General features: G+C 39.2%; 2 long non-coding RNA genes across 3 annotated transcripts in view; both read right to left on the bottom strand.

The window, feature by feature from the left end:
- Window positions 1–22,985, bottom strand: part of LOC120483004 (uncharacterized) — a 69,887-nt gene extending 46,902 nt beyond the window's left edge. For both annotated transcript variants that reach the window (XR_005623522.2, XR_016169274.1), the window contains exons 1-3: window positions 22,775–22,985; window positions 3,426–3,499; window positions 1,365–1,426 (exon numbers count right to left, since the gene is read on the bottom strand). This is a non-coding gene — a long non-coding RNA (uncharacterized LOC120483004). The remainder of the gene's footprint in view (window positions 1–1,364; window positions 1,427–3,425; window positions 3,500–22,774) is intronic.
- On the bottom strand, window positions 5,633–10,622 carry LOC120461887 (uncharacterized). Its single transcript, XR_016169273.1, has 5 exons — window positions 10,469–10,622; window positions 9,563–9,644; window positions 9,303–9,412; window positions 8,926–9,032; window positions 5,633–5,997 (listed from the first exon to the last, which is right to left on the bottom strand). It is a non-coding gene; the product is annotated as an uncharacterized LOC120461887 (long non-coding RNA).
- Window positions 22,986–23,673: the final 688 nt, after the last annotated feature.

Genomic DNA, 23,673 nt, shown 5'->3' with positions numbered 1-23,673 from the left:
ATTATAAACTTGATTCTTTTCATTCATGAAAATGTTATTAATTTCCAACAGAATTAGCACTTTTTTTAGTGGGACATGTTTTTGCCAAAGTTTCAAGAATCAGTGATATATATATATATATATATATATATATATATATATAGAATATACATTCTCTACTCTTTCATTTTAGGGGAAATATTTTAAAATAAACAACATATTATTTTTAAATTGTCAGTGTGTGCGGAAGAAATATGAGCACATATAGCCTATGAAAATACCAGATTTTGATTTCTTCAACAATGATGAGTCAAAAGCAACACATTTCTGGTTTGGTGTTGATGGAGAGCTGAGTCTTGCTGATGGAGCTGACAAAACATTTTTTTGAGTTGTTCTTTAATTGAATATTGTAGTGAGGCTGACAGTGCATACTCTATGAAGGAATAGGGACTTCACAGCCTTGTCAGGGAAACAAAAGTATTCTATATAAACAGCAACATATAAATAAGGACTAAAGGAGAGTGAATACAATCATCTTTGACATATGACTCACAGCACTGCATCATTCATGTGTAATACTACTCTCTTGAAAGAACACAAAAAGATACTAGTCACAGGTTGAGTAGAGGGGATGATGTGTCATCGGTTAGATGAAAATAAACAAGTCGATTGATTATTCAGCTGCATATCATTACCATTCACAGCCAGTTTTACAACACATGAGAGGTGAAGGAAAGGTGGAAAACAAAAGAGGAGAGGAGAGGAGAGGAGAGGAGAGGAGAGGAGTTGCCCTGTGTGGGTCTGAACAAGGATGAGTCACAAGTTTGCTGCCCACTCAAACACCCACACAAACCAGAGAGTGGGTGTAAAAACGCTGGGCTCCGAGCCTACGGGCTTTACACTTAGAGAAAGAAGGAGAGAGAGGATCGTTCTGTCTCTCTTTTTCACTTTCTCTACTCCTCTGCACACATACACCTCTTCAACCCACGAGCTGAGCCCACATCGAGGGAGCATTTTATGATGTCATCTCCTCAGATCTAAAGAACCACGGCTCTCAGGAATATGTGTGGGCTACTATCCTCTATACGTTTGTGCCGTATGCGTGTAAAATACTAAATCTTTTCAGAGGACACAGCAGATTTCTTTCAAACTTTTTCTTTTTGCACAGATCTGAAACAATTGATCACATTTCTTTTCAACGCCACCTCCTGCCGCGCACTGATTTCACTCTTCACACAGACCCTGGATCAAGTCTAGCACCTGCCAATTATTACCTTGCAGACCGAAACTTACAAAAGCACACCATCAGAGTCTGGTGATTTAAAAAAAAAAAAATCACTCACTCACGCTCAGGAAAAGCACTAAGGAGAAAATGTTCAACCTACCAGAGCAGGATGAGTGTGTGATTCAGTTTTTGCAAGTCCGTCCTGAATCGTCATCTGAGGCACTACGGGAAAAAAAATGAGAAGGAGAAGAAAGTGTGTTATAATAAGCATCATTATCTTGATCACGCTAACAATGAAAGTGTAAATATGACTTTCAAAACCGTTCAAGCCATCATGGCCAAAGATTATGTTGTATAATATGTCCAATTCAAATGAAGCCCTTCAGGACTGTGAAGGAACATTCTGTTGAAACGGACAGGCTAGATGACACTCAAGTGAGACAGATTGCTCATTAGAATATTTCACATTTGCGTGTGGGCGATCACCAACAGCCATTCTTCATCACAACTCGAATAATCTCCAGAGATGAGCGCTTCACTTGCAAAACAATCTCAAATCACATAAACAGTCATGTCATTTCTTACTTTTAGTAAATATGCATTTTATAATAATTATAACCCCTGTAACAGTGAACTGTACACTATGGATAAAAGGTCTAAAACACTATTGTGTAATTGAACATGAAAATGTGGCAATTATCCAGCCGTTGCTATAAAAGGGAAGGTCTTTTAAGGCAATTTGAGGTACTTAACTGAAATATACTGTGGTATGAATCATTCACATCCTTATCATTATGCCAATTGAGGTACTGGATCCATTAACAGCACTTTTGGGGGCGAAAAGAAAAAAAAATCCCTGACATGTCTGACAGCACAAAGAAGACTCTGTTAATGCACTACTTTGTAACTGATCAGACGCACCATTTGCCAAAAACTGAAATTACATTTTGACACCGGTTTACTAAGAAATAATCCAATTTCTCCTGCGCAATAGAATTCAACAAATAAGACATTGCAGGCATTAAGGCTTTTAAGTCTAAGCAAAGAAAGCTCAAAAGCAGATTATAAACGCAAATGAACAAACAATATGTGAACAAGACAAGATCAGGTGCCTGATAGCTTAATGTTACCGATAAGCTGCAGCTATATTTTACAATATGAGAAACAATCAAGGTATGGCCAATGGGATGGGATTTATTTGACTGCTTTTGCATAAGGTTTAGTCTTATCACCCTATGAACATTAACATCACAGTGCGTCTCGTGTGTGCCCCCTTATGGAAAATATTTGAAACAAAAAAGCACAAATTCACACTAAACAGGTACTTTGAGATTGTTAAAGAGTAAATGATTAGTGGGTAAATGACAGTAGTTAAAAAAAAACAAACAAAAAAAAAACATTTTAAATATTTAGTAGTACAATTAGCACCAATTTAGTACTTGAAAATGAATACAAAGTTTTTGCTTCCACCCCAGTTAGGGTGTGTGCGTAATGGGGGGCGACGAGTGGTGCTTGGGTGAGTGGGTTCCATGTGTATAATATGTCTGTTCAGTCCACTTGCAGGCGTCCGACAACTGCACTTCATCTTACTAGGCAATGGTGTTATCCTTATCATTTGGGGGAAAAGAGGAAAGGGGAAATGTGTCCCCCCCCCCCCCTTGTTCCCCTCTCTAACGCGCCCCTCTCTTATTCCCCAACTCAATTCTTTCAGTCCCCCCGGGGCAACAGCATTCCAAAACACACACAAGAATTTCCTTTTCTTCAGTTCACAAACCCTCCCCTCCAACCTCACTTCAAGAAGAAGAAAAATATATATACATCACCCTCAACCAAATGGTCCTTTAACTAAATAACAAAAATAAAGAAATAAAACGTCTGTGCAACTTAAGTCATTAAACTACTTTTCACAGTCTCGTTTTCTCTCTATAAAATGCAATTGTCAGATAGGCTACCACACACATACAGTCACACACACACACAGTAGCTACAGCGTGTTATGTGTGCCTCGTGCATGCGGCAGTGTAAGTTGGAGATTTTACGCACAAAGCAACATGAATGCAGTTTAATTATCACATGTCATATTTGTGGCTTTAATGCTCTAGTTTGGCCACATGCTACTCGAAAGAAAAAAAAAGATTAAGTAAATGCTAAACAATGCATCTGAAGCATAGGACACAATGCAGCTTATGACACGATATAATAAAATAGACACACGACGCACCTTTTGTTTGACTTGTGCATGCTCGCAATCTTCCTCCGCGCTCCATCGCCGCTGATAGCGCTCAGTCTGTTTCTCTGTGTCCAGAAAAAAAAGAAAAGAAAAGAAAAGAAAGAACGGCATGAAAAACGAGCTCAGCTCGACAAAATGAAAGTACGACTCCGTTGCAAATGCAGAAACACTTCATGTTCATCATCGCATGTTTTATTCCCAGCCAACATTTGTATGTGGGGCCCATATGGGTATGAAATGGGCTGAAAAATGGGCCCCATGTAGGATTGTCCGCGGGTTACATAATGGCCCCATGTTAATTGCCCAGATAAATTTCATGTTGGATTGCACTTGGTACTACGCCGGACCCAAGTGGGCAACATGCACAAGACCCATCTCGGTCCCAGCTTTAACCCAGCCAATATTTATATGTGGGGCCCATGTGGGTTTGAAATGGGCTGAAAAATGGGCTTTGATTGGGATTGTCCGCGGGTTACATAATGGCCCCATGTTAATTGCCCAGATGAATTTCATGTTGGATTGCACTTGGTACTACGCCGGACCCAAGTGGGCAACATGCACAAGACCCATCTCGGTCCCAGCTTTAACCCAGCCAATATTTATATGTGGGGCCCATGTGGGTTTGAAATGGGCTGAAAAATGGGCTTTGATTGGGATTGTCCGCGGGTTACATAATGGCCCCATGTTAATTGCCCAGATGAATTTCATGTAGGATTGCACTTGGTACTAGGCCGGACCCAAGTGGGCAACATGCACAAGACCCATCTCGGTCCCAGCTTTAACCCAGCCGATATTTATATGTGGGGCCCATGTGGGTTTGAAATGGGCTGAAAAATGGGCTTTGATTGGGATTGTCCGCGGGTTACATAATGGCCCCATGTTAATTGCCCAGATGAATTTCATGTAGGATTGCACTTGGTACTAGGCCGGACCCAAGTGGGCAACATGCACAAGACCCATCTCGGTCCCAGCTTTAACCCAGCCGATATTTATATGTGGGGCCCATGTGGGTTTGAAATGGGCTGAAAAATGGGCTTTGATTGGGATTGTCCGCGGGTTACATAATGGCCCCATGTTAATTGCCCAGATGAATTTCATGTAGGATTGCACTTGGTACTAGGCCGGACCCAAGTGGGCAACATGCACAAGACCCATCTCGGTCCCAGCTTTAACTCAGCCGATATTTATATGTGGGGCCCATGTGGGTTTGAAATGGGCTGAAAAATGGGCTTTGATTGGGATTGTCCACGGGTTACATAATGGCCCCATGTTAATTGCCCAGATGAATTTTATGTAGGATTACACTTGGTACTAGGCCGGACCCAAGTGGGCAACATGCACAAGACCCATCTCGGGCCCAGCTTTAACCCAGCCGACATTTGTATGTGGGTCCCATGTGGCTTTGAAATGAAAAGTGGGCTCTGTATGGGATTGTCCACGGGTTACATAATGGCCCTATGTAAATTGCCCAGATGAATTTTATGTAGGATTACACTTGGTACTAGGCCGGACCCAAGTGGGCAACATGCACAAGACCCATCTCGGGCCCAGCTTTAACCCAGCCGACATTTGTATGTGGGTCCCATGTGGCTTTGAAATGAAAAGTGGGCTCTGTATGGGATTGTCCACGGGTTACATAATGGCCCTATGTAAATTGCCCAGATGAATTTTATGTAGGATTACACTTGGTACTAGGCCGGACCCAAGTGGGCAACATGCACAAGACCCATCTCGGGCCCAGCTTTAACCCAGCCGACATTTGTATGTGGGTCCCATGTGGCTTTGAAATGAAAAGTGGGCTCTGTATGGGATTGTCCATGGGTTCCATTATGGTGCCATGTAAATCGCCCAGGTGGGTTTAATGTAGGATCGCACTTATAAACAGGTGGGCCCCAACTGGGCCACATGCACAAGACCTATCTTGGTCCCAGCTTTAGTTTTTTGTGGGTACTACAAGGTTACTATATGGGCTGAAATATGGGCTTTAAGTGGGTTTGTCCATAGGTTCCATGCTGGCCCCAGCAACTTGCTGGATTTCAGGATTCAGGATTTCTTTTATACAGGATTTCACAGGGCTTTAGGTGGGGCCCAACTAGGAATCATATGCATGTGGCCCAATTAGGGATCATCTGGGCTCCATCTAAATGAGTAGCAACACCACACAAACAAGTTTTAAAGCATTAGAGCACACAGTGATATTGAAATATTTTCAATTTTATTAAAATTACTCATCATCATATTATGCTATATTCTGAAATTCCAGGGACAATATTTAAAGAAGCAGATTTATGTCAGATTAAAGAGTATCTATTTAATACCTATTTGTTAAAATACATATTTTGAACCTGTATTTGACCCAGTCTTTACTGAACATTTGAACAGGATATAAATTGGTGACAGTTAGAAGAAGCAGCAACTATACAGTACATTTATCAGTAGCTTACACTGCAGACAGTCATTTGCGCATCTAGACACTCTCCTCCTCCATCTCTTGTCCTGGACTATTTTGAGAGTTCCCTCTCAGTTCCTTGCCAGTTGATCTGTGTTGTCTTCTTAAGAGCCTCTGCAAAACATTTTTTTTTTTTTTTTTTAGGGATTTTGATTTTAGAAAAATCATGTTACTTACACGTCACAATACCTTATGACAGAATAACAATTTTTACTCAGGATAAAAAAAAAAAAACAGCAAAAAAATTATATAGGAATGGTGACGGTTTTGGAATGTCACTGGAAGGGCATTTGGGAAATCAATAAAAAACAGTTTATAAAGTATGCATAATAAGTATAATGATTTATGATTACTTTTAAAGTAAAATTAGGAATGCTCCGATCAATCGGCCAGATATTAGGGTTAGGTTAACTAAGTAAGTAAGTAAAAGTTTATTTATATAGCACCTTTCACAGGTACAAGGCAACAAAGTGCCTTACAACAAAAACATTAATATCATAAAATACACACAATAAAAGCATAGACAGTACATGACCATATCATGTAACACAGGTACCTAATTAAAAGCCTGAACAAATAAATGAGACTTTAGTCTGCATTTGAAGGCATCAACAGAGTCAAAAGAGCGCATATACAGTGGGAGGGGGTTATTAAACGCCTTCTGAAGCAAAGCCATGAGTTTGTGTAAGAAAAATATTCGGTAACGCTTTAGATTACAGCCCGGAATGTACTATGTAATTAAGAGGAATTTACAGTGTAACTTTCTGCAATTATAGTGTACCTATAAAGGACTTGCATGTAAGTATATGGGTAAAGTTTTGGGAATAATGGGGTAACAACCAGGAGAATTAAAAATATATATTTATACTGTAAGTATTATAGAAATAAGGGTTACTTATTCTACTATTATGATACAACAGTCTTACATTTGGGAGCAATTTAGCGAGTACATACACTGCAAACCTTTTTGTAAAAATGGTGTATCAATACTGTATAGGCTTTTTTTAAAGGACAGGGTACATATATAGGCATTTATACAATTCTTTAATATTTTTTAAAAAAAATTATAGCAAAAGTGCAGATGTTTAAGTTTTGGCTAACATGTTTCAAGGCAAGAAAAGCTAAGACTATTGCATTTTTTTTTAAATACTGGGACATATATTTTGTTTGATGTGGTTACAGGGTAAGTGGTGCTTGTATAATAAATAAAGGTTTCCAAGTCAGTGATATAAAACTGTGTATGTATTTTTATTGTACTTACCCTGTAACTACATGGAACAAGGGGGTAACAAGCACCACCACATGAAACAAGTGTATCTTTCCCCAATATTTAAGCAAAAGTTGCAATAGTTTTCGTTTCAGTGCACTTAAGTAAAAAAGATGACTTTATAAATGCATATGTACCCTGTACTTTTTTTTAAAAGCCTGTAATTTTAGAGTAGGTATTGGTTCACCTTTATTTCAAAAAGGTACGCAGTGTACAATTTTCTGGTGAAATTGCTCCCAAATGTAAGATTGTTATCACAATAGTAGGATAAACACCCTTTAGTCCTTTAATACTTACAGTATAAATAATTGTTTAATTCTCCTGGTTGTTACCTCCTTATTCCCCAAACTTAATATATTGTTCCTTTATACTTATATTGTAAGTATGTTATAGGTACACTATAATTACCAAAGGTTACGCTGTTAAATCGCTTTAATTACGCAGTACTTTCCAGGCTGTAATCTAAAGCATTATCAAATATTCATATTTAAAACTTTATTAAATAAAATAACCAGCTTCCGGCCAAGCAAACATACAGATTGCACTTAAGTGTAAAGTGCAACTTATGTGGTTTTAAGTTGATATTTACTCTACACCATTATGCACTACGCTACTTCTGACGTCACAAATTGACCTATGGCTAAGCAATTCAGTCAAACGCGATGAGCAGTGCGCACCTAACCTAATACACTCGGACATTCTCTGCTTCCACGTCCATTGAAATGCATTGCAGTTAGTCAGTTTTCATTAGGTTTTTTTGTCATTTTAAGTTTAAAATGGTCAAACGGTGTGCATGGGGTACATACAACTCCGACACTAGGTTCCCGAGAGACTGGGCGACGGTGTGTATTTCTTTACCCTTTCCCAAGCCACTTCTCAACAGAGATAAGTATCTGCTCTGGATTAAGTTATGCGATTAAGTCATGCGCCGCGGTAGACCACAACAACAACTAAAGTTAGCCTTCTAGCTGCTTTGTACATCATGTCACTTAGCTTAATTAACGTATCTGTAAATAACCGAGATAACAAATGTTAACAATGTTGTGCTGAATGATTCATGTAAATACTGTAGCACCAAACGGTGATGGCAACGATATGCGGTATATCACGTTTACATTGTGACCTGTAAATTACATTTTTGCCTGGAGCTGAAGCTTTTCATCGACCTTCTCAACAATAAAATTATTAATATAACCCTCCAATGCATAGTTAAGGCCCTTAAGGTGACTTTGAGATGATATTTCTGTCTCCAAAAATCACCAATTGCCTCCTGAAAAATGTCTGCCATAGCGCCTGTCCCCGAATGTTGACTGTTTGTCCAAGTGAGTGGAGGGGGCGTGGCTTAGCCATAGGTCAATTGCATAAGTTTGCAAGTAGGCTGCTTATGGCCATTTAGTTGGAAGCTAGTTGTTTTACTTTAAAAAGTTTAAATATGAATATTTTTCAAACAAAATTTTTGCTTCAGAAGGCCTTTATTAACCCCCCTGGAGCCGTGTGGAGTTTATGATGGATGGATGCACTTTTTTGAGCTTTTTTAAACTAATAGTTGCAATCCACTGCCATTACGAAACTTGGAAGCGTCAGGGTGTTTATTAATAAAACTCTGATTGTATTTGTCTGAAAGAAGAACGTGGGCTAATATACACCAAAGGATGGCTTGAGGGTGAGTAAATCATGGGCTAAATACTCTAATTAAATTATGTAAAATCTAATTTTGAAAAATGTATTAAATTAAGTACAATCAAAACACCTCAAAAAGGTTAATAAATCCATACCGGAAGTGGCAGTACAATGTAGTAGTAGATAAAGAGCAATCCTCCACCAAATTGCCAGTACTCATCTGGATCCTTGGTCAATCTGGGATGGGGTGGGGTGATGCGTCCTTAACAATATTAAAACAAAACGTATCAATATCATACCAACATTTGCCATTATAAAACATTCAGAGAACATGAAAAATAGCCCAATAGCTCCCCGGTCTCCACTGTGTGTGTTTAATACTCACTGCTGTGTGTGTGTGTGTGTGCACTTGAATGGATGAAATGAAGAGCACAAATTCTGAGTTTGGGGACACATGTCACATCACATCAATTGAAGCTTTAAAAAAAGAAATTGCTACTCCAAAATCAAACAAACCATCAAACAATTTTACCTGTAGCCACATTTATCCTGTTATGACACGTCTGAGGGTCTTTCCCTTGATGTTCTTCCGTGAACTAAATAAAGGGCTCATGATGGTGACATGTTCTCCTTTCTTTGTCACTTTAGAGGAAGAAAGACATAAAGATAATTAGTTACTCAGATTTGTCACTGGTAGAGGATATGACTTTTGATGATGAGTATAATACTTTTGACAACATAATGTATTAATCCCAATGTAAGGTTTAGAAGCAATGGTTAAAACTGACTTACATAATGAAGTTGATAATCATGCCGTTGTGGATTTGTCTCTCTGTTGGGTGCCTGCTCTCCCCCCAAAAATCTTCTTCCAGTGCTTGATATATAAAAATAATAAAAAAATAAACAAATCTCTTAAGATTAGCAGTTGTCAGTTTTTTAAGAGGTGATGTCAAAATATTTAGAAACGGGCATCTACTAAAATATAAGAGATTTAACGTTAGACCAATAACATTTCTCAACTCTTCTGTAGATTCCAGTGTTTCAGAGAGTAAATGACCGTTTTATCAGTCAAATCATATTTATATAGCGCTTTTCACAATATATCAGTCACTTTACTCATTTGGATTCTACTTCCCTAGTAAATAAATAAATAACTTCTACCAGAATATATTAGAACACATTTCATACTAATTATACTTCAATTTCATTAACATAATTATTGACACATCACCTAAGAAGACTTTATTACACAATGAACATTATATATATATAGCTGCTATATATTACGACCAAAAAATAAAGTAATAACGTTACCACTATTAAGTGTACCAAAAGTATATTTGCAATAGTTCCACTTTAGCACAATCAAATACACTTACTCAGAAGCACTAACGTTGCTTTCAGATAAATATGGTTAGCTACCCGTTATGTTAACGTTACAAACACAACTGCAGGTAACTTAGTAGCCTACGTCCGTTATCCGTTTATAAAACTCTCGTATGTGACGTTAACGTTAAGTTACACAGAACATTTCTGGGTAGTTAATGAACTCCATTCACACACGTTTTGTTTATCTGCATTATATATTCAACCATGAACTATATTAACACTCTCATCCACTTATTTGAATGTAATACCTAAACGTTTATATCTCAGTTTTTCTAAAATGATAGTGGAGACAGAAAAATGTTCTCTTACCTGATCGCCAATATTGCAGGATCTCACGCATCCAGTCTGAGCGTCTTCTGTGTGTTCACATCTTCTGTTCTCCTTCGTTTACATGTCACATCGCAAATTAGTTCAAAATAATAATTGAAAGACCGAGTAACCTTGCTGAGCAGCCGTCGTCATCAACTCAAATGTATTTGATTTTTCAAACTTGACCAGTAAAAAGGCGCGCACAGTTGTCATTGGCCAGTTACATAGATGACAGTCAGATTAACCAATCATGATCAAAGAAGGTGAAACAACCGAAGTTACGACGTCACTCTGTAGGCCAAAACGCAGAAGTGAATTTGCATTTTAGCATTACAGTTCCCTCGCTCTAAAGCCTATGGGTTTTTTGAATGGGTTTTTGCTAAATCTCCTGAAATAAGGTCTCTGGTGAACAGAGCCTCTAAATATTTTCACGTTTTGATCTATGACAGAACACACAATTATAACCTGCTTGTGTTTTTTTTTTTTTTTAACTTTATTGTGTCGGATTGTGTTTTTTAAAATCTTTAAATATACTTCAAAATGTATATAAATTTTGGATTAACTTGTAAAGATTATCTTGCTAGACAAAACGTGTAAGGGTCACAACCCTCTGTTAAACACAGATCTTATTTTTTGCGATTTTCCAAAAGTCTATGGGGAAAATGCATTGCTTTTTTACCGAGGGAACCCATGCGCCGCTAGCTTCCGGGTTGTCCTACAAAGTGACGTCATCACTTCGGCACTCTATTGTTTCAGTGGTAATGATTAAAAAAAAAAAAAAAAAAAAGTGGTAATGATTTTTTTTTTTTTTTTTAAGAAATCCGTGTTTAATTTAATTTGTAGGCTATATTATTTGATTACTGTTTTTATGAAAGTGTGTGAATAAAAATGTAATCCTGCAAGCTAAACTTTAGGCACACACACAAAATTGTAAACCCCCAAACAAAATCGCACAAAGCAAAAAAAGTTTATTCTGCACTTGTTGAGATTGAAATTATATCCATTATTTTTATTATTGTTAATAATATACTGATTCTATTTCAACACAAATTTATATTTTTGAAGTGGTGTTTTGATCAAAATATAAAATGCTACAATAATAATTCGAAATTAATAATTAGAAATAATAATAATTTAAATGTTATGGATTTCTCGAAGACATGACATGATTCAACAAACAGATAAAAAAATTCAACTGTTTAGCATTAAAATGTTACATTTGTGTACATTGTGTGCATTCTGTACTCCCGCTGCAAATGTGATTTTTGAATTTAGTTTTGATTTTCCCTTCAAACACTGCATGTTGCATTCTAACTTTTTTTACTTGGGCTATTTCATCATCTGGACTGAGTCTCTTTCAATAATCAAAACCCTAACCCTAACCCCAATATTTAAAATCTCTAGAATTACATTGTCACTAACTGACTGACTAGAAAACTCTTGAGTATTTCCATTGAATAAGGGCATTTGGCTGATGCTAGGGGTTTGATTTATTCTAGCCATCTCAAGTCATTAGAATATTTTGATAGATAAGTAGCTTCTGTAACCCGTTCTTCATATTGTACAGTGACCATTTTCGGGATATTTTGAACCATTTGTATAACTATATTGAGATAAGCATATTGCAGTAACTCAGAAGTTTGCAGTAACAAAATTAAACCACTAAAAGTTGACACTTTGAATATTTAGTGTCAATGATTAGGGTTGGAACTAATATCTGCTGAACGCCAACACTCCAGGACTGGATTTGAAGAGCCGTGGCCTATACTGTATCCTATTGCCAACAGTATTGGGACACCCATCCAAGTTATTGAATGGGGGTGTTTCAATCACTTCCATTGCCACAGTTGTATAAAATCAAGCACCTAGGTATGCAGGTGCTTCTACAAACATGTGTAAAAACATAGGTTGCTTTCAGGAGCTCAGTGAATTCAAGCATGGTACCATGATAGGTTTCCACCTGTGGAATAAGTCAATTTGTGAAATTTCCTCACTACTAAATATGGTCAACTGTTAGTGGTATTTTAACAAGGATTATACTGTAAATCATAAATATACTGTATATAAATGTTTTAATGATTGCACAGATATGTTTTTTTTACAAGTGTATAGTTTATGAAGTCATTTACAGATGCACAATTTATATTTATTCCATAGTTCATTATATTCACAATTATACTTGTATATATTTCCGCATTAAGGATCCATATAGAGATTACTTATGTGGAAACTACTTTGGGCCCATGTAGGCAGCCTATATGGGACTGTTTGTGTTTGCCCATGTCTGACCCATGCGGTTTATCAAAATGGGCCCCATATATTTTTCACATTCAGAACCCATATAGAGATTACCTATGAGGGAACTACCTTGAGCCCATGTAGGCAGCCTATATGGGACTGTTTGTGTTTGCCCATATCTGACCCATGCGGTTTATCAAAATGGGCTCCATATATTTTTCACATTCAGAACCCATATAGAGATTACCTATGAGGGAACTACCTTGGGCCCATGTAGGCAGCCTATATGGGACTGTTTGTGTTTGCCCATATCTGACCCATGCGGTTTATCAAAATGGGCCCCATATATTTTTCACATTCAGAACCCATATAGAGATTACTTATGAGGGAACTACCTTGGGCCCATGTAGGCATCCTACATGGGACTGTTTGTGTTTGCCCATGTCTGACCCATGCAGTTTATCAAAGTGGGCCCCATATGTTTTTCCCATTCAGAACCCATATAGAGATTACTTATGAGGGAACTACCTTGAGCCCATGTAGGCAGCCTATACGGGACTGTTTGTGTTTGCCCATATCTGACCCATGCGGTTTATCAAAATGGGCCCCATATATTTTTCACATTCAGAACCCATATAGAGATTACTTATGAGGGAACTACCTTGGGCCCATGTAGGCATCCTACATGGGACTGTTTGTGTTTGCCCATGTCTGACCCATGCAGTTTATCAAAGTGGGCCCCATATGTTTTTCCCATTCAGAACCCATATAGAGATTACTTATGAGGGAACTACCTTGAGCCCATGTAGGCAGCCTATACGGGACTGTTTGTGTTTGCCCATATCTGACCCATGCGGTTTATCAAAATGGGCCCCATATATTTTTCACATTCAGAACCCATATAGAGATTACCTATGAGGGAACTACCTTGAGCCCATGTAGGCAGCCTATATGGGACTGTTTGTGTTTGCCCATATCTGACCCATGCGGTTTATCAAAATGGGCCCCATATATTTTTCACATTCAGAACCCATATAGAGATTACCTATGAGGGAACTACCTTGAGCCCATGTAGGCAGCCTATATGGGACTGTTTGTGTTTGCCCATATCTGACCCATGCGGTTTATCAAAATGGGCCCCATATATTTTTCACATTCAGAACCCATATAGAGATTACCTATGAGGGAACTACCTTGGGCCCATGTAGGCAGCCTATATGGGACTGTTTGTGTTTGCCCATATCTGACCCATGCGGTTTATCAAAATGGGCCCCATATATTTTTCACATTCAGAACCCATATAGAGATTACTTATGAGGGAACTACCTTGGGCCCATGTAGGCATCCTACATGGGACTGTTTGTGTTTGCCCATGTCTGACCCATGCAGTTTATCAAAGTGGGCCCCATATGTTTTTCCCATTCAGAACCCATATAGAGATTACTTATGAGGGAACTACCTTGAGCCCATGTAGGCAGCCTATACGGGACTGTTTGTGTTTGCCCATATCTGACCCATGCGGTTTATCAAAATGGGCCCCATATATTTTTCACATTCAGAACCCATATAGAGATTACTTATGAGGGAACTACCTTGGGCCCATGTAGGCATCCTACATGGGACTGTTTGTGTTTGCCCATGTCTGACCCATGCAGTTTATCAAAGTGGGCCCCATATGTTTTTCCCATTCAGAACCCATATAGAGATTACTTATGAGGGAACTACCTTGAGCCCATGTAGGCAGCCTATACGGGACTGTTTGTGTTTGCCCATATCTGACCCATGCGGTTTATCAAAATGGGCCCCATATATTTTTCACATTCAGAACCCATATAGAGATTACCTATGAGGGAACTACCTTGAGCCCATGTAGGCAGCCTATATGGGACTGTTTGTGTTTGCCCATATCTGACCCATGCGGTTTATCAAAATGGGCCCCATATATTTTTCACATTCAGAACCCATATAGAGATTACCTATGAGGGAACTACCTTGGGCCCATGTAGGCAGCCTATATGGGACTGTTTGTGTTTGCCCATATCTGACCCATGCGGTTTATCAAAATGGGCCCCATATATTTTTCACATTCAGAACCCATATAGAGATTACTTATGAGGGAACTACCTTGGGCCCATGTAGGCATCCTACATGGGACTGTTTGTGTTTGCCCATGTCTGACCCATGCAGTTTATCAAAGTGGGCCCCATATGTTTTTCCCATTCAGAACCCATATAGAGATTACTTATGAGGGAACTACCTTGAGCCCATGTAGGCAGCCTATACGGGACTGTTTGTGTTTGCCCATATCTGACCCATGCGGTTTATCAAAATGGGCCCCATATATTTTTCACATTCAGAACCCATATAGAGATTACTTATGAGGGAACTACCTTGGGCCCATGTAGGCATCCTACATGGGACTGTTTGTGTTTGCCCATGTCTGACCCATGCAGTTTATCAAAGTGGGCCCCATATGTTTTTCCCATTCAGAACCCATATAGAGATTACTTATGAGGGAACTACCTTGAGCCCATGTAGGCAGCCTATACGGGACTGTTTGTGTTTGCCCATATCTGACCCATGCGGTTTATCAAAATGGGCCCCATATATTTTTCACATTCAGAACCCATATAGAGATTACCTATGAGGGAACTACCTTGGGCCCATGTAGGCAGCCTATATGGGACTGCTTGTGTTTGCCCATATCTGACCCATGCGGTTTATCAAAATGGGCCCCATATATTTTTCACATTCAGAACCCATATAGAGATTACCTATGAGGGAACTACCTTGGGCCCATGTAGGCAGCCTATATGGGACTGTTTGTGTTTGCCCATATCTGACCCATGCGGTTTATCAAAATGGGCCCCATATATTTTTCACATTCAGAACCCATATAGAGATTACCTATGAGGGAACTACCTTGGGCCCATGTAGGCAGCCTATATGGGACTGCTTGTGTTTGCCCATATCTGACCCATGCGGTTTATCAAAATGGGCCCCATATATTTTTCACATTCAGAACCCATATAGAGATTACTTATGAGGGAACTACCTTGGGCCCATGTAGGCATCCTACATGGGACTGTTTGTGTTTGCCCATGTCTGACCCATGCAGTTTATCAAAGTGGGCCCCATATGTTTTTCCCATTCAGAACCCATATAGAGATTACTTATGAGGGAACTACCTTGAGCCCATGTAGGCAGCCTATACGGGACTGTTTGTGTTTGCCCATATCTGACCCATGCGGTTTATCAAAATGGGTCCCATATATTTTTCACATTCAGAACCCATATAGAGATTACCTATGAGGGAACTACCTTGGGCCCATGTAGGCAGCCTATATGGGACTGCTTGTGTTTGCCCATATCTGACCCATGCGGTTTATCAAAATGGGCCCCATATATTTTTCACATTCAGAACCCATATAGAGATTACCTATGAGGGAACTACCTTGGGCCCATGTAGGCAGCCTATATGGGACTGCTTGTGTTTGCCCATATCTGACCCATGCGGTTTATCAAAATGGGCCCCATATATTTTTCACATTCAGAACCCATATAGAGATTACCTATGAGGGAACTACCTTGGGCCCATGTAGGCAGCCTATATGGGACTGTTTGTGTTTGCCCATATCTGACCCATGCGGTTTATCAAAATGGGCCCCATATATTTTTCACATTCAGAACCCATATAGAGATTACTTATGAGGGAACTACCTTGGGCCCATGTAGGCAGCCTATATGGGACTGCTTGTGTTTGCCCATATCTGACCCATGCGGTTTATCAAAATGGGCCCAATATATTTTTCACATTCAGAACCCATATAGAGATTACCTATGAGGGAACTACCTTGGGCCCATGTAGGCAGCCTATATGGGACTGCTTGTGTTTGCCCATATCTGACCCATGCGGTTTATCAAAATGGGCCCCATATATTTTTCACATTCAGAACCCACATAGAGATTACCTATGAGGGAACTACCTTGGGCCCATGTAGGCAGCCTATATGGGACTGTTTGTGTTTGCCCATATCTGACCCATGCGGTTTATCAAAATGGGCCCCATATATTTTTCACATTCAGAACCCATATAGAGATTACTTATGAGGGAACTACCTTGGGCCCATGTAGGCAGCCTATATGGGACTGTTTGTGTTTGCCCATGTCTGACCCATGCGGTTTATCAAAGTGGGCCCCATATGTGTTTCCCATTCAGAACCCATATAGAGATTACCTATGAGGGACCTACCTTGGGCCCATGTAGGCAGCCTAAATGGGACTGTTTGTGTTTGCCCATGTCTGACCCATGCGGTTTATCAAAGTGGGCCCCATATGTTTTTCCCATTCAGAACCCATATAGAGATTACCTATGAGGGAACTATCTTGGGCCTATATAGGTTGCTTATATGGGATTGATTGTGTTTGCACATGTCTGTCCGATATAGTTTGGCCATGTGGGCCCCATATGTATTGCCCCATTCAAAACCCATATAGAGATTACCAACGTGGGTGCCACATTGGGCTCATGTAGGCAGCCTATATAGGACTGATTGTGTTTGCCCATGTCTGACCCATATGGGTTATGAAAGTGGACCCCATATATTTTTCCCATTCATAACCCATATAGAGATTATCTATGTGGGTACTACCTTGGGCCCACGCAGGCAGCCTATATGGGACTGGTTGTATTTGCCAATGTCTCACCCATTTGATAAACCCAAATGGGCCCCATTTGTGTTCCCCATTTTGAGCCCATGCCCTCATTTCCCATTAGTGACCCAACTAGGACCCACATAGGGAGCCCACCTATTTTTGCCCATGTGGGACCGACGTAGCTGACCCAAGTGGGCCCCAGAAAAGATGCCCATTTTGGGACCATACCCACTTGGTACCCACGTAGCCCAAGCATAAACCATGTGGGGCCCACATATACATGTTGGCTGGGTTAATCTGCTTGTCATTTCCTTTTTTCGCGCCGGCCGCCTTTTCACGTTGTGCACCAATACCGAATGGCTTGGAAATAACATTGCTACCCCATTCACATGAACACTGCTGACTTCACCACCAGCATTCAGTTCAGAAATCCCCCTCTGCCGGGGCCGTCCCTTCGCGCGCGGATATAACCGGGATATAACGCACTACATGCAAGCATATAATATTAAGTCAAAAATAGACTTTTGAGTAAAAAGGCGAAAGTTATAAGCTGAGATGACATCATATGTCTATGTTGAACTTGCATGTTGATGTTTCTGAGAACAGAAAGGGGTAAAACAGCTGCGTCTTCTTTTATGCAGATGAAAGATTTCAACAGTAAATTCAAAGGGGAATTGCCAACATTTTGTTGTTCTTCATGTCGAACATAACTGTGTAAAAAAAGAAAAGAGGAAAAAAAAAATTAAAATTAAAATAAAGCCCGTGGCCACTGGATACATTTATAAAATTCCACTACAAAAAAAAAAAAAAACAGAACAACATCTGTGTATGTACAATGTACGAATTATTCAGTGACTTTTGACTTTCGGGGATTTGTCATTAGACTTCCTGTGTGTAATTTCTTTGCTGCACAATCTGCTGCTGAGGTTCGTCTCTAGCGTCTCTCGCGCATTAGGTCAGTTGTCTTAAATTGTGTACTTTTAAAAACAAATAGCCTATGTTTGGAATATATATAAATGAATGATTAAAAGTTGTTACTTTTTATTAATTAGCCTAATGATAAAGTAATTGTTTTGTCGACGTAACAGGCGATTACCGAGTCAAGTAACCGCTGTCGATTCTCGAACTCTACTGTTGCTATGGTTACCAGCTCAGGCGAACGCGACTATTCGTGAGCGTCTATTTATGTGGACTTTCACGAACTTGTATCCAAACTTTTGTTGATAGGCCTATTGAAATGTTTATTGAAAATGATGGAATTCCCAACCTTTTTTCTGGTATCCCCAGCAGTTCATGGAATCTCCATTTTAAAGATGAATCCAATACGCTATTCTGAAGAACTTAAAACCTCAGGAGTTTTTTGATTTCCAAAGACCATGCAGACAACACAAGAACCACAGTGAAAATGGTTCTTGATATGAAGAAGTTCCTTTTATAGGCTACTGCAAGGAACCATTAAATAACCATTATTTTAACATTATAGTAAACATGACATTAGCCTACTGTTCTGAAGTTTTTACATGCCACATTGGCATAAACTGAAGAATGTTTATTTCAATAAAATTAATTCAACACAATACAGACTTTAATTAATTGAGAAGGAAGTTAACAAGGGCTTTCAATTGATTGATTCACATTTAGGCATACTGTAGTCAAAATTAGCTTTCATGTGTATTTAGGTGCTTTGCAATAGACTTGCATTTCTGTGGAATCTGAAATTTGTTTATTGAAGATTAATGTCTTTAATTGAGTTAACGCTGAATAGAATTGTTTAGAAATCAGTTTCTCATCTGGTGGTTTGTCAAGGAAATTGTGTCATTAATTCAGAATATATACGGTTTGAAATATCCTAAAGGATACAAGAGAATTTAAGACCCAATCAATGGCAATGGAAATGTAAAGAGCCTTCATTACTTTCCTAACACACAATTTCAACTGCAGTGCATGCCAGATGCCAGAAATTTGCATGTTGACAAATGAGTAATATATGCGTTCACTCATTTAGTTGCTGGTGCATGGGAAACCACTGAGTTTTGTGTACAAGTTGGTTCCCCCTTTGCTTTCCCTCTCTCTTTCGACGCAGAGTTGTTTTTACAGTAGACACCCGGGGTTTCACCAGAGAGTAAGAGCAGGAAAGAAGTACAATGGGAGTTCACCTAACTGACCACATCATCTCATTCACAACAGACCATGAACTCCCTTCTTCAGTCCTTGTCCCGAATGCAGAAAGGATGCATGGGGGAAATACAACAGCTGTGGGAGGTGCCCATTGATTTACATAAAATTTCCAAAGTGCCAGATTGGCATATATGATGAAATGTCTCGTTTTTTTTCCACTCTCTTTCATGGCATCTCAGCAGCTAAAGCTTTCAAAGGAAGGATGATCAGATGATGAACTTGGGGAAATTGGCACAACTGATCATTTCACAGGGTTTCAGAAACCTATTTCTATGATTTTTAAGGATAAATTCTTGTAGATATCCAAAAAGCTAACATGCACACAAAATTAAACTTTGAATGAAGAAAGGTGGAATCAATCACACTAATCCATCATAGAATTAGATCATGCTTCAATAAATAAATCTGTGTTTTGAATTAAGAAATGTGATTATTATTAAATGCTTATTTGAAATGAATATTAATGATTTTGCAGTAAAAATGTAATGTATATTGTTCCGTTCTAATCAGTGTGAGCACATCTGCACACAGAAAAATATGAAAACATAACCTGCGCAGCATGTCTCTTCAGCCCTGCTCTCACACACAGCACAGTATGAGCCTTTACTGGTATGGAAACATTTTAAATATCAGTTTCACAGCTGCTTTAGCCAAATAAGACAAGCAACGCAGACAAAGAGTGAGAACAAAGCTCTGGATAATTTATTCGCTGTATCCTAACATTAACTAGTGTGCTTTCAAATAATCCAAATTATTTTCAAAATCTGAAAAGATGGGGTTGAAGAGGGATATTCTTTTTTAACACGTGAACACAAATAGCCTACTCCTGCTAAATAATTACAAATGTATATTTCTTGTTTGTCACAGACAAATTAATAAAAAGCATCTAATCCTTTTCCAATAATAAAAAAATGAAATAAACACAATTTCAACTCAATATTTCTGTAGTGCACGCTGGTTAGCACAGTTGACACATCTAAAGCTTTTCTGGTTAATGAGAAGTAAAATTTGGACACAGAATTATGCCAGCTGTAATATTTGGCGGTGAATACATTTGTGGATCAGGTGAAATCCACTGGCAAATACAACCCCCCCTCGCATCACATGATAATGAATCTATGCTATACTATTTATGAATGTTAAGATATGGGAGAGTGCAGAATTAAAATAAGAATCAAAGATGCAGAACTATATTGTTTCTGTGGTTGTGCTTGGCTTAAAATGCAGACAATGGCTACAATACCTAAATGCATTCTCTCAGTCTTATCCTGACAAGTAGCTTCAATCATCTGCGGCTTCAGTCGGCTGTGACTGAAATTTGTTTAACCATAGTCTAAAGGACATGCTGCCTTTGTTTAGTTTGACCAGATATATTGTAATGAATAACCACTCCTGTTATATATTTAGTTGATATGTCCCTATTCTTCATCACTGACCATTTTGCATGTAATTCTTTGATCTTAGATTCTCACGTAGGATCTATGCAGGATGGATTGCCAATACATCATACAATGCAAAAGTAGCATTTCCTTGCTAAAATAAACAATGACCCCACATTCCTAAATGCAATGGCGTATTAAAGGACTTCAGGTGAACTTTCACCTCTTTCCTCATTCTGTGACCTATAGAATTGATTTCCAATGTAGACAAACAAAACGAATGTTTATGTCAAAGCTGTCTTCAAAAAGAGATATGAAACGTTTAGATGTGACAAATTGCGAACAATTAATACATAGGATCAACTAATTAAATTATTTCGTTTGACGGGGTGTTGAAATACCTCAAATCAAGTAAATCAATTCCGAAAGGTTAAATCATTTCAAACCAATCAGCCCTTATCGCTAACGGAATCTATACTAGTCGGTGTGCAAGGTTTAAAATTAACCAGATTTGGGAATACTTCCATCAGTTAAAACCTGTGTAAAATGAATCTACTGTGAACAAATAAATTGTTTTATTGTGTCCATAATTGATATAAGTTTGCTTTTTCGTTGACGCAGCCTGCAGAGATTTTTCCAGTGAACATCTGTAGTGTGCGAGTGAACGAGTGAATCTGTGCTCACTAAGTCTTCTATTAGCTACTCTACGCTCGAGTTTGAACGTAAAAGCCGCTCGCAAGCAGCACATCCATAGAAACGTCCCTCTTTGTTTGTCATTTGTAAGGATGGAATGAGACCACCTCTCAGACCACACCATTTAAATTCATCAGTGCATCAATCAGTGAACTGGAAATGAAAAATATCACCAACCCAGTGGGGAAACAACAGCAAGACACTTGACGCTCCCAGCAGACAGTGCGATTCTAACTGCACCACAGGTGGGTCTCTTTGTATCCCCTCCCGGTTGTGCCTCATTTTGGGAAAGCCCCTCGGCGGCAGGCAGCAACCGTCTCCAGCTGAACCTGAAATACAAGCCCGAGCGCTGGATTTTCCCTCTGCAGTGAGGGGGATTGATTCCCAGGGATCCGTCTGAGCTAAACCCTCTTAAATGTCCCCCTGGCTTTTGTCTTCACGTTTCATCTGAAATTCAGGGCATTCGTTGAGCAGCGCTTCAGAGAGCAGCACAGGAATGCTTGGGTTTGACAGGCACCTCTGCCATCTGCAAATTGTATGCCCTTAGTGGAATATTTCACATACACACTCTTCACTTGAAAACACACGCACTTGATCACCCACACACATCGAGCTACACCCTCCCACACAAATACCTATATCCAAACACCCACACACACTCATGTGCTCCTCATGTGCACACACACATATCCACCCACACACATGCTCCAACACAATAAGTTTCTCGTGATAGCTCTGATCTGGTTTTGTACGGAATGGGATACAACACAAACAAATACGCAAGATAATGGCATCAGCCAAGCTCCTGCTGGCAAGTTTAAGCAGTTTGGGAAGAAGCAGATAGGTGTGCACGATCCCTTTATTATCTCTCTTTAACTGCGGAGAACAAAGAGAAAAGCTGCATTTCTGTCCATTGCATTCCATTCTAGATACACTCACTCAGCACAGAGAAAACAATTACAGTTCGTCTTTCAACAGCCCAGAGGATCCACTCTCACTGCAGTGCACTGCAAACAGTGAGGCGCTTCTTTTCTATTCATGAGGAGTTGAAATTGACCACATTTTTAGCATGAAAGAGTCTGAGCCTGAAATTTAGATAATGTCGATAAACTCCAAACATTTACTTTTGTGCAAAAAAAGTTGATCTTCAAAAGAATCATACCTGTCCTGCACACATGGCACTGTGTGATGTGTGTCTTCCTTTTTCTTGTCACTCCATTTCCTCCAGTGCTCATGTGCCTGTTACTGACTGCAGTATCCTGTTAAGATCTGCTGTTCTATGTGTGTGCGCGTGTGTGTGTGTTTGAGGCTGCAGCTTTTGCCGTTCTCTACGAGTGTCACTCTGGTCTGTTGTATCCACAGCCTGCCTTGGGTTTAACTATAGCATCTCTCCACCCCCATGGCTGCATGGAAAGCGTGTGTGAGCAGGGAAGGTTTCCTGCCTACACGGCTCTGTAAGCCGGCCCCCAGCACACCCCCCACACCACACACACACACTCACATTAACTGCCTACTTTAAAATGCCGTCACCTGAGCAGCCTACCACAGTCAGCCCACACATAGTTTAGTTTTATCCTCTTTTTTTCCCAGTTTTTCACATCTCAATTATGGTTATGCGGGAAAAAAAAAACAGTAATGAAAATTACCAAAATAATCAATGAAAAAGCCCAAACCAGTTGGCATACTGTTGCTCTCAGAGTTTATTTTCACCAACAAGAGGTGTTTCAAGCAAGAATCTCTTAATCAGGCACAATCAGATTACTTTCTATTCATTTATTTCAATTTATATTATACAAATATCTAAAATGTTTTATAAAAATGTTTTTATAAATAATTAAATAAAATAAACTAAAATAAAAGTGTGATACTGTTTTTTTTTTGCTGTAAGACAAGCTAGGGCTTGTCTTACAGCAAAATAATCTGTTTTGAGACATGATCCGGTTAAGATTTGTCATGTTGGATGTGAAATTGTAATTCATGACCTCACAATGCTCACCCTGTTATTGGATTGATTACTCACTCCATTAAATCAGAAATAGGTCACCTCAAAATGTGTACTGT

The sequence above is a fragment of the Pimephales promelas genome, chromosome 7 (genome assembly GCF_988280905.1).
Source record: "Pimephales promelas chromosome 7, fPimPro1.hap1.1, whole genome shotgun sequence".
NCBI classification, from domain to species: domain Eukaryota; kingdom Metazoa; phylum Chordata; class Actinopteri; order Cypriniformes; family Leuciscidae; genus Pimephales; species Pimephales promelas.
The sequence above is the reverse complement of the archived record's forward strand: the minus strand, read 5'-3'. Positions and strand labels throughout refer to the sequence as shown.